General features: G+C 48.0%; 1 long non-coding RNA gene across 2 annotated transcripts; it reads right to left on the bottom strand.

Moving 5' to 3' along the window:
* Positions 1-1,294: 1,294 nt before the first annotated feature.
* LOC131103248 (uncharacterized) lies at positions 1,295-7,408 on the bottom strand. 2 transcript variants are annotated; one of them, XR_009119584.1, is made up of 6 exons: positions 6,595-7,408; positions 6,168-6,329; positions 5,975-6,087; positions 3,002-3,245; positions 2,116-2,193; positions 1,295-1,351 (listed from the first exon to the last, which is right to left on the bottom strand). It is a non-coding gene; the product is annotated as an uncharacterized LOC131103248 (long non-coding RNA). The 2 variants fall into 2 exon arrangements; XR_009119583.1 differs by having other exon boundaries at positions 6,599-7,408.
* Positions 7,409-9,871: the final 2,463 nt, after the last annotated feature.

Below are 9,871 nucleotides of genomic sequence, written 5' to 3'. Positions count from 1 at the left end.
TAACCCTAACCCTAACCCTAACCCTAACCCTAACCCTAACCCTAACCCTAACCCTAACCCTAACCCTAACCCTAACCCTAACCCTAACCCTAACCCTAACCCTAACCCTAACCCTAACCCTAACCCTAACCCTAACCCTAACCCTAACCCTAACCCTAACCCTAACCCTAACCCTAACCCTAACCCTAACCCTAACCCTAACCCTAACCCTAACCCTAACCCTAACCCTAACCCTAACCCTAACCCTAACCCTAACCCTAACCCTAACCCTAACCCTAACCCTAACCCTAACCCTAACCCTAACCCTAACCCTAACCCTAACCCTAACCCTAACCCTAACCCTAACCCTAACCCTAACCCTAACCCTAACCCTAACCCTAACCCTAACCCTAACCCTAACCCTAACCCTAACCCTAACCCTAACCCTAACCCTAACCCTAACCCTAACCCTAACCCTAACCCTAACCCTAACCCTAACCCTAACCCTAACCCTAACCCTAACCCTAACCCTAACCCTAACCCTAACCCTAACCCTAACCCTAACCCTAACCCTAACCCTAACCCTAACCCTAACCCTAACCCTAACCCTAACCCTAACCCTAACCCTAACCCTAACCCTAACCCTAACCCTAACCCTAACCCTAACCCTAACCCTAACCCTAACCCTAACCCTAACCCTAACCCTAACCCTAACCCTAACCCTAACCCTAACCCTAACCCTAACCCTAACCCTAACCCTAACCCTAACCCTAACCCTAACCCTAACCCTAACCCTAACCCTAACCCTAACCCTAACCCTAACCCTAACCCTAACCCTAACCCTAACCCTAACCCTAACCCTAACCCTAACCCTAACCCTAACCCTAACCCTAACCCTAACCCTAACCCTAACCCTAACCCTAACCCTAACCCTAACCCTAACCCTAACCCTAACCCTAACCCTAACCCTAACCCTAGCCCTAACCCTAGCCCTAACCCTAACCCTAACCCTAACCCTAGCCCTAACCCTAACCCTAACCCTAACCCTAACCCTAACCCTAACCCTAACCCTAGCCCTAACCCTAACCCCTAACCCTAGCCCTAACCCTAACCCTAACCCTAACCCTAACCCTAACCCTAACCCTAACCCTAACCCTAGCCCTAACCCTAACCCTAACCCTAACCCTAACCCTAACCCTAACCCTAACCCTAACCCTAACCCTAACCCTAGCCCTAACCCTAACCCTAACCCTAACCCTAACCCTAGCCCTAGCCCTAACCCTAACCCTAGCCCTAACCCTAACCCTAACCCTAACCCTAGCCCTAGCCCTAACCCAACTTACCTTGGGGTATTCCGCCATCTGGTGGTCACCTAAAAGCAGTGCAACTTAACATGTGAAATTCCGCCATCTGGTGGTCACCAAAATAAGTGCAACTTAAAATGTGAAATTCCGCCATCTGGTGGTCACCAAAAGCAGTGCAACTTAACATGTGAAATTCCGCCATCTAGTGGTGACTTAAAAGTACTGCAACTTAACATGTGAAATTCCGCCATCTGGTGGTCACCAAAAGCAGTGCAACTTAACATGTGAAATTCCGCCATCTAGTGGTGACTTAAAAGTACTGCAACTTAACATGTGAAATTTTGCCATCTAGTGGTGACTTAAAAGCAGTGCAACTTAAAATGTGAAATTTCGCCATCTAGTGGTGACTTAAAAGTACTGCAACTTAACATGTGAAATCCCGCCATCTAGTGGTCACCAAAAGCAGTGCAACTTAACAAGTGAAATTCCGCCATCTGGTGGTCACTTAAAAGCAGTGCAACTTAACATGTGAAATTCCGCCATCTAGTGGTCACCAAAAGCAGTGCAACTTAACATGTGAAATTTTGCCATCTAGTGGTGACTTAAAAGCAGTGCAACTTAACATGTGAAATTTCGCCATCTAGTGGTGACTTAAAAGTACTGCAACTTAACATGTGAAATTCCGCCATCTAGTGGTCACCAAAAGCAGTGCTACTTAACATGTGAAATTTCGCCATCTGGTGGTCAGTTAAAACTACTGCAACTTAACATGTGAAATTCCGCCATCTAGTGGTCACCAAAAGCAGTGCAACTTAAAAGTACTGCAACTTACCTTGGGATATTCCGCCATCTAGTGGACACTTGAAATTACTGCAACTATACTTGGGAATTTCCGCCATCTGGTGGTCACCTAAAAGCAGTGAAACTTAAAATGTAAAATTCCGCCATCTGGTGGCCACTTAAAATGACTGCAACTATACTTGGGAATTTCCACCATCTAGTGGCCACTCGAAATTACTGCAACTATACTTGGGAATTTCCGCCATCTGGTGGCCACTTTAAATTACTGCAACTGAAACTGTGAATTTCCGCCATCTAGTGGTCACTTAAAATTACTGCGACTGTACTTGGGATTTTTTTTTTTTTTTTTTTTTTTTTTTTTTTAGGTACTGCTAATATTCTTTGGAAATTCCGCCATATAGTGGTCACTTGCATGCATTTAAAATACTACAAATACAATTTTTTAGAAAAAAAAAAGATAGAAACAAATGCTTTTAAAGGTCCAAAAAAGTACACAACAAGTGGAGCGATTGTAACCCATAAATACTGCAAAAACATTCCTTATACAAAGTGTGACATTTTTTGTAAGTACTAACATGACTAGATGATTGCAAAATACTTCCATTGTTGTCAACAGATGCTCCCCTCGTGTAGACAAGTGTTACAGTTGGTTTAGCCTTAAGCTTTAACAAAGAGTACAAGTGGTGATTAAGAAGAGAGTAGCTGTCAGAGCTGGGAAGAAATGTAGGCCATTGTAATGACCGCCATGTGGCCGGCTAACATTGTGCTGTAACAGCCAGAGCAACCTTTCCAGCCAAAGCATTAGTCATGGCACTCGTGTATGAATTGCATATCTTTTGTCATCTATTCATTTATCCTGTGTTACTGTGCTACATGTGTGTATGTATCATGTCATTTACTTGAACAAGTCTTCCTACCTGTGAAGAACGCCGAGGCCATGTTGTTGATGGTGTGCCAACACGGTTACATGAGTCCTTCCCCGGGGGCCGACAGACTGCTGATGGACGCAAAAGGTTGAAGCTCCAGAAAATGGCGTCTTGTGCGTGCAATAGGTGAAACAGTCCACTGGAGAACGTATGGCATCACATGACGATTTGGAGCTCATGTGGAGATGGATGCAGAGGGATCCCACGGGCTGTTAAGCGCCAAGCGGCTTTTCATCTGTAACAGAAGTAGGAAGATTAGCTGCTATTCCTTTGCTGTAATGAAATACTGAGTTTTATGAAATTCATTACTGCATTGAATACTTATTGTAATGATGTGGTGTTTAGAAGTGAGTTTTTTCTTTAGTCGCCATTAAAATAGACCGAATAAGGGAGAAGGGTTATGAGTGTTTTCTCTTCCGTTGTCACAACGATGCTCAAAGATGAAATCAGCGGCTTACACTCACCTAAGAGATGCCTCGCCTCTGATGGCAACAGGCACGAACTTAACACGCCATGCACACGACTTAACCAGGACATCAAGGGATTTTCACGTCAAAAGAAATATTTAAAAATCAACCACTTTTAGCTTCAGTTGTCATTGACTATGACGAGGGTAGCGAAATATACTTTTAATAAATCGGTGTCAATTTGGGCCAAAGTCGTTGACATTATGTTATGGATTGCAAATGAAGCGGTTGAAACAATTGCTTCCGTTATTTGGAGCATGCTGCGCGCCAATTACAGTCCCTGACAAAAGTCTTGTCGCTTATCCAAGTTGTAGGAACAACAAATAATAACTTGACTTGTAGTTGCTCAATTGGAATCAGAAAAGACTTATATGAAAGGCAAAGCCCTCTAGATGATGCTTTTTATATCAAAATAAAGTTTTGTACCATTCATTGAGTTTTATCATTTCATTAGGACATAAAGGTCAGATTTTGCTTGGACAAAAGTCTTGTCGCATACAAAAAAATGTAGAAATACAGTGAAGAAAATAAGTATTTGAACACCCTGCTATTTTGCTATTTCTCCCACTTAGAAATCATGGAGGGGTCTGAAATTTTCATCGTAGGTGCATGTCCACTGTGAGAGAGATAAACTAAAAAGAAAAATCCAGAAATCACAATGCATGATTTTTTAACAATTTATTTGTGTGATACAGCTGCAAATAAGTATTTGAACACCTGTGTATCATCTAGAATTCTGACCCTGAAAGACCTGTTAGTCTGCCCATTAGAAGTCCACCTGCACTCCATGTATCATCCTGAATCAGATGCACCTGTTTGAGGTCGTTAGCTGCATAAAGACACCTGTCCACCCCATACAATCAGTAAGACTTTAACTTGTAACATGGCGAAGACCAAAGAGCTGTCCAAAGACACCAGAGACAAAATTGTACACCTCCACAAGGCTGGAAAGGGCTACGGAGCAATTACCAAGCAGCTTGGTGAAAAAAGGTCCACTGTTGGAGCTATCATTAGAAAATGGAAGAAGCTAAACATGACGGTCAATCTCAATGGGAGTGGAGCCCCATGCAAGATATCACCTCGTGGGGTCTCAATGATTCTAAGAAAGGTGAGGAATCAGCCCAGAACTACACGACAGGACTTGGTCAATGACCTGAAAAGAGCTGGGACCACCGTTTCCAAGGTTACTGTAGGTAATACACTAAGACGTCATGATGTGAAATCATGCATGGCACGAAAGGTTCCCCTGCTTAAACCAGCACATGTCAAGGCCCGTCTTAAGTTTGCATATGACCATTTGGATGATACAGAGGAGTCATGGGAGAAAGTTTTATGGTCAGATGAGACCAAAATAGAACTTTTTGGTCATAATTCCAATAAGCGTGTTTGGAGGAAGAAGAATGAAGAGTACAATCCGAAGAACACCATCCCTACTGTGAAGCATGGGGGTGGTAGCATCATGCTTTGGGGGTGTTTTTCTGCACATGGGACAGGACGAGTGCACTGCATTAAAGAGAGGATGACTGGGGCCGTGTATTGTGAGATTTTGGGGAACAACCTCCTTCCCTCTGTCAGAGCATTGAAGATGGGTCGTGGCTGGGTCTTCCAACACGACAACGACCCGAAGCACACAGCCAGGAAAACCAAGGAGTGGCTCCGTAAGAAGCATATCAAGGTTCTAGCATGGCCCAGCCAGTCTCCAGACCTGAACCCAATCGAAAATCTTTGGAGGGAGCTCAAACTCCGTGTTTCTCAGCGACAGCCCAGAAACCTGACTGATCTAGAGAAGATCTGTGTGGAGGAGTGGGCCAAGATCCCTCCTGCAGTGTGTGCAAACCTGGTGAAAAACTACAGGAAACGTTTGACCTCTGTAATAGCAAACAAAGGCTACTGTACCAAATATTAACATTCATTTTCTCAGGTGTTCAAATACTTATTAGCAGCTGTATCACACAAATAAATTGTTAAAAAAATCATGCATTGTGATTTCTGGATTTTTCTTTTTAGTTTATCTCTCTCACAGTGGACATGCACCTACGATGAAAATTTCAGACCCCTCCATGATTTCTAAGTGGGAGAAATAGCAAAATAGCAGGGTGTTCAAATACTTATTTTCTTCACTGTATTTCTACATTTTTTTGTATGCGACAAGACTTTTGTCCAAGCAAAATCTGACCTTTATGTCCTAATGAAATGATAAAACTCAATGAATGGTACAAAACGTTATTTTGATATAAAAAGCATAATCTAGAGGGCTTTGCCTTTCATATGAGTCATTTGTGATTCCAATTGAGCAACTACAAGTCAAGTTATTATTTGTTGTTCCTACAACTTGGATAAGCGACAAGACTTTTGTCAGGGACTGTATGTCCACAAAATGACGGCCTCGGCTTCAGCTCGTCAACTTCGACATCGTTTATGTACTGTGTATTGTCCTATTGTCTGAGCGAAACGCCACTATTCGTGCTTCAACGTGACTTGAAACTTTGATACTGACCTTGTAGCATTGCTTGTGTGGCGTCAGAGTTAGATGGCAACTCCGGTGTTCTCCGTCAGGGTGTTGGAACGCCGACTCGATACCGAATGAAGTTGGCGCCAATGAAAACGATGCTGTTGAAAGACAAACAGTTTACTTGGGCACATTTTCACGGTCGTGGCGGTGTTAACTGTCAGTATTTTCAGCCCCATACCGTGGTAAGGGGCGGCCTGATTTCGTCAGGGAAAGAAAGACGGTTGCCTGCTGCTTCCCGGCAACTTTCTTTTTCGACTACCCAGCAACGAGAGAACACACGAGATCCCCGCACTTCCTGGTTCACGCTCAACCCGGCCGACATAGCTGGCCAAACACATGCCTGTAACAGTGTTGAAAAGTAGAAAAAAACAAAGCGATACACATGTTACATATTCTCAAGCATTTTCAATATATTCTCAAGCATTTTCGATAAAAAGTTTGAAAAATCACGTCTATTAGTTTTACAAACAGTAGTCGATGAATGTCCAACGGAGGTACGACTATGGCCTAGCATTTTAGCTTGAACATATACATCGTCGGTTGTTTTAACACGGCACCGATGTTGCAGCGTTTTTGACATCTCAAAAGATGAAATAAACACGTACTTACGGCATTCCCTGTAGAATACTTGAGCTTGGCTGCAAACAGATTGACACAGCGTGATTGGGATGGTCGGCGCCATGTTCCGGACGAAACCAGGAAGTGCAAACAGGAAGTTTCAGCGCGGATGTGACGTCGTGTTTCACAATGATTTTACACACTATAACAAGAGAAATAATACTTTCTAAGTACTTAAATACTTTCTAATACTTTCCTGAAGCACCTTGGGCACCGTTCGTAGGGTGCTGTGAAAAAAGAGTTTTTATTTGATTAGTTGTATTTCACGTAACGTCATCGCTGACTGGCGGATCAGTACGGTGGCCTGTGACGGACATACATAGATGAAGTTGACTGTATTTGGGACTGACAAGTGTATGTTGAGAGCACACAAATGACACATGATACAAATAACATAGCCAAGATTGACATACAAATAATTTTGAAGGAGAAGAAATGAAAGAATTGAGGCCCTTAATTGACATCCTCCCTCGCCCGCATCATAATCAGCAGTTCCTTGTCCTCTTCATAATGTAGAGTCGATAGGCGCACATCCCAGCGTGCTTTGCGGGACTGTCTATGAAAGAAATATCTGTTAAATTACTTGTTTTAAGCCACGTAAATAGGTTATTCTTGCACACGACTATCCAAGTCTGTTGTAGATATATATAGAATAGATATATTGTGTTGATGTTTGATGGGGTTTTTTCATGACACCCTAACCCTAAACGTTATGATGGGCAATCATATACTGTGTTTTCTCAACGGTGAAGTTGTGGCTAAAGTAAGCTTTGTCTTACTCTGCTGAAGATTGCGGCGGCGGCGGCGGCGGCGGCGGCGGCGGCGGCGGCGGCGGCGGCGGCGGCGACGACGACTAGAGAGCATAATGAAGACGGCGACGACGGCGACTACAGAGCATTATGAAGACGGCGGCGACGGCGACGGCGACGAGAGAGCATTATGAAGACGGCGGCGACGGCGACGGCGACGAGAGAGCATTATGAAGACGGCGGCCGCCGGCGACTAAAGAGCATTATTAAGGCGGCGGCCGCCGGCGACTAGAGAGCATTATTAAGGCGGCGGCCGCCGGCGACTAAAGAGCATTATTAAGGCGGCGGCCGCCGGCGACCAAAGAGCATTATTAAGGCGGCGGCCGCCGGCGAGCAGTCTGCAGCGGCCGGCGAGGAACGGAACCTGGGGCGGTGCCGGGTGGCGGCCGCCGGTGTCCGCGGGGCCGCCGCCCATGCGGGGCTCGGGCCGAGGCGGGGCCGCCGCCCATGCGGGGCTCGGGCCGAGGCGGGGCCGCCGCCCATGCGGGGCTCGGGCCGAGGCGGGGCCGCCGCCCATGCGGGGCTCGGGCCGAGGCGGGGCCGCCGCCGAAGCGGGGCTCGGGCCGAGGCGGGGCCGCCGCCGAAGCGGGGCTCGGGCCGAGGCGGGGCCGCCGCCGAAGCGGGGCTCGGGCCGAGGCGGGGCCGCCGCCGATGCGGGGCTCGGGCCGAGGCGGGGCCGCCGCCGAAGCGGGGCTCGGGCCGAGGCGGGGCCGCCGCCCATGCGGGGCTCGGGCCGAGGCGGGGCCGCCGCCCATGCGGGGCCCGGGCCGAGGCGGGGCCGCCGCGGGAGCGGGGCCCGGGCCGAGGCGGGGCCGCCGCGGGAGCGGCGGGGCCCGGGCCGAGGCGGGGGCCGCCGCGGGAGGCGGGGGCCGCCGCGGGAGGCGGGGCCGCCGCGGGAGGCGGGGGCCGCCGCGGGAGGCGGGGGCCGCCGCGGGAGGCGGGGGCCGCCGCGGGAGGCGGGGCCGCCGCGGGAGGCTGGGCCGCCGCGGGAGGCTGGGCCGCCGCGGGAGGCGGGGCCGCCGCGGGAGGCGGGGCCGCCGCGGGAGGCGGGGCCGCCGCGGGAGGCGGGGCCGCCGCGGGAGGCGGGGCCGCCGCGGGAGGCGGGGCCCGGGCCTTCGGCGGCCTGGACCGAGGCGTTAGGCGTGGCTTGGCCGCCGGGTAGGCGTGGCTTGAGCCGTCTCGGGACCCCAGCGAGGGCGGGGCCTCCGTGGGCCGCCGGTGGCAGCGGGGCCGTGAGCGTGTGGGATCCTCGGGGCGTGGCCGGTGCAGCTGGGCGCCAGGCCACAAGCAATTTCATCAACCCAAACTGCAAAGTTGCGTCACATTGAATGGCAAGGTCTTAACATCCTTGCAGACCTTCTACCACAAAAGGCTGACAAATACTATAGGTAGCCCTGCGACTGTAGTGTCCTTTATAGGAGTCTATTTTACTATTTTCTTGTCATTTGGTGTAACTTACAACCTTTGTGTGACTATGTATTCGTATATGTTCAAACTTTACATTCCATGAGATAAAACTGAACCTTTCTGTCAATGGGCTGACATGGAATTGCCTTTTGTAATCAAAATCGTTATTCCTTTTGTCCACTACAGGCCGCCATACTGATGAATACAAATAAAGCTTTGATGCTATCAAAACATTATGGCTGACTCAACTGGCTGTGTCTCATTGTAGTGTGTGCATCGGCATGTCCTACTGAAAAAAAATTTAACAATTTAGCTCACAATGGCCAGTTCCCTTTAAGGAATAAACTTTTACAACACATGAGATTTAACTGGACACTTACATACAATATCCAACTGATCATTTATGTTGGCACACAGGTGAAGAGAAGAAATTAACTGCGAAAGACAGTACAGAAGCATAGTTATACAAACATCAGGACTTTGCCAGGTGAAACAACATTTCCCGGGTTAATCAGGACCTGTTGACATGAAAACACCATTGAAAATACTCCATTTCCTCAAATCGACTGACCTAATGCTAAAATATAAGAATTCCGACCGCTATGGTTAAGACAGACAGCCATCATCATGGCAATCGGAATGATTTCTTGTATCTTTAATGGTTGCTAATCCCTCAACTCAACAATCTACCAACCGGAAATGAATGAATGTTTGTAAACTCTGGCCACCTCTGATGGAACAAACTGTCTAGTCTGACTGCCTATAGGGGCGGAGTTCAACTTGTTCCATCATGGTTGAGATGGAAGACCAATGGAGTAGGAGGAGTTGCTTGGGAAGGTAAAAACACTGTCAGATAGGGTGATGAGTCTGAGGATGAAAAATGAAGGTGCGCTGTTCAATGTTGTTAGCGGGTATGTCCCATGAGCGGGATGGGAGTTGGAGGAAAAAGAGAAAAACTGCCTGGACGCCGATGAAGTCTTACAGAGCATTCCTGGAAGGGAAGGAGTTGTCATCGGGGCAACCTTGAATGGACCTGTTTGTGCAGGAC

This window comes from Doryrhamphus excisus, chromosome 15 (assembly GCF_030265055.1).
Source record: "Doryrhamphus excisus isolate RoL2022-K1 chromosome 15, RoL_Dexc_1.0, whole genome shotgun sequence".
NCBI lineage: Eukaryota > Metazoa > Chordata > Actinopteri > Syngnathiformes > Syngnathidae > Doryrhamphus > Doryrhamphus excisus.
Note: the sequence above shows the minus strand (reverse complement) of the source record. Positions and strands in the feature narration are given on the sequence as shown.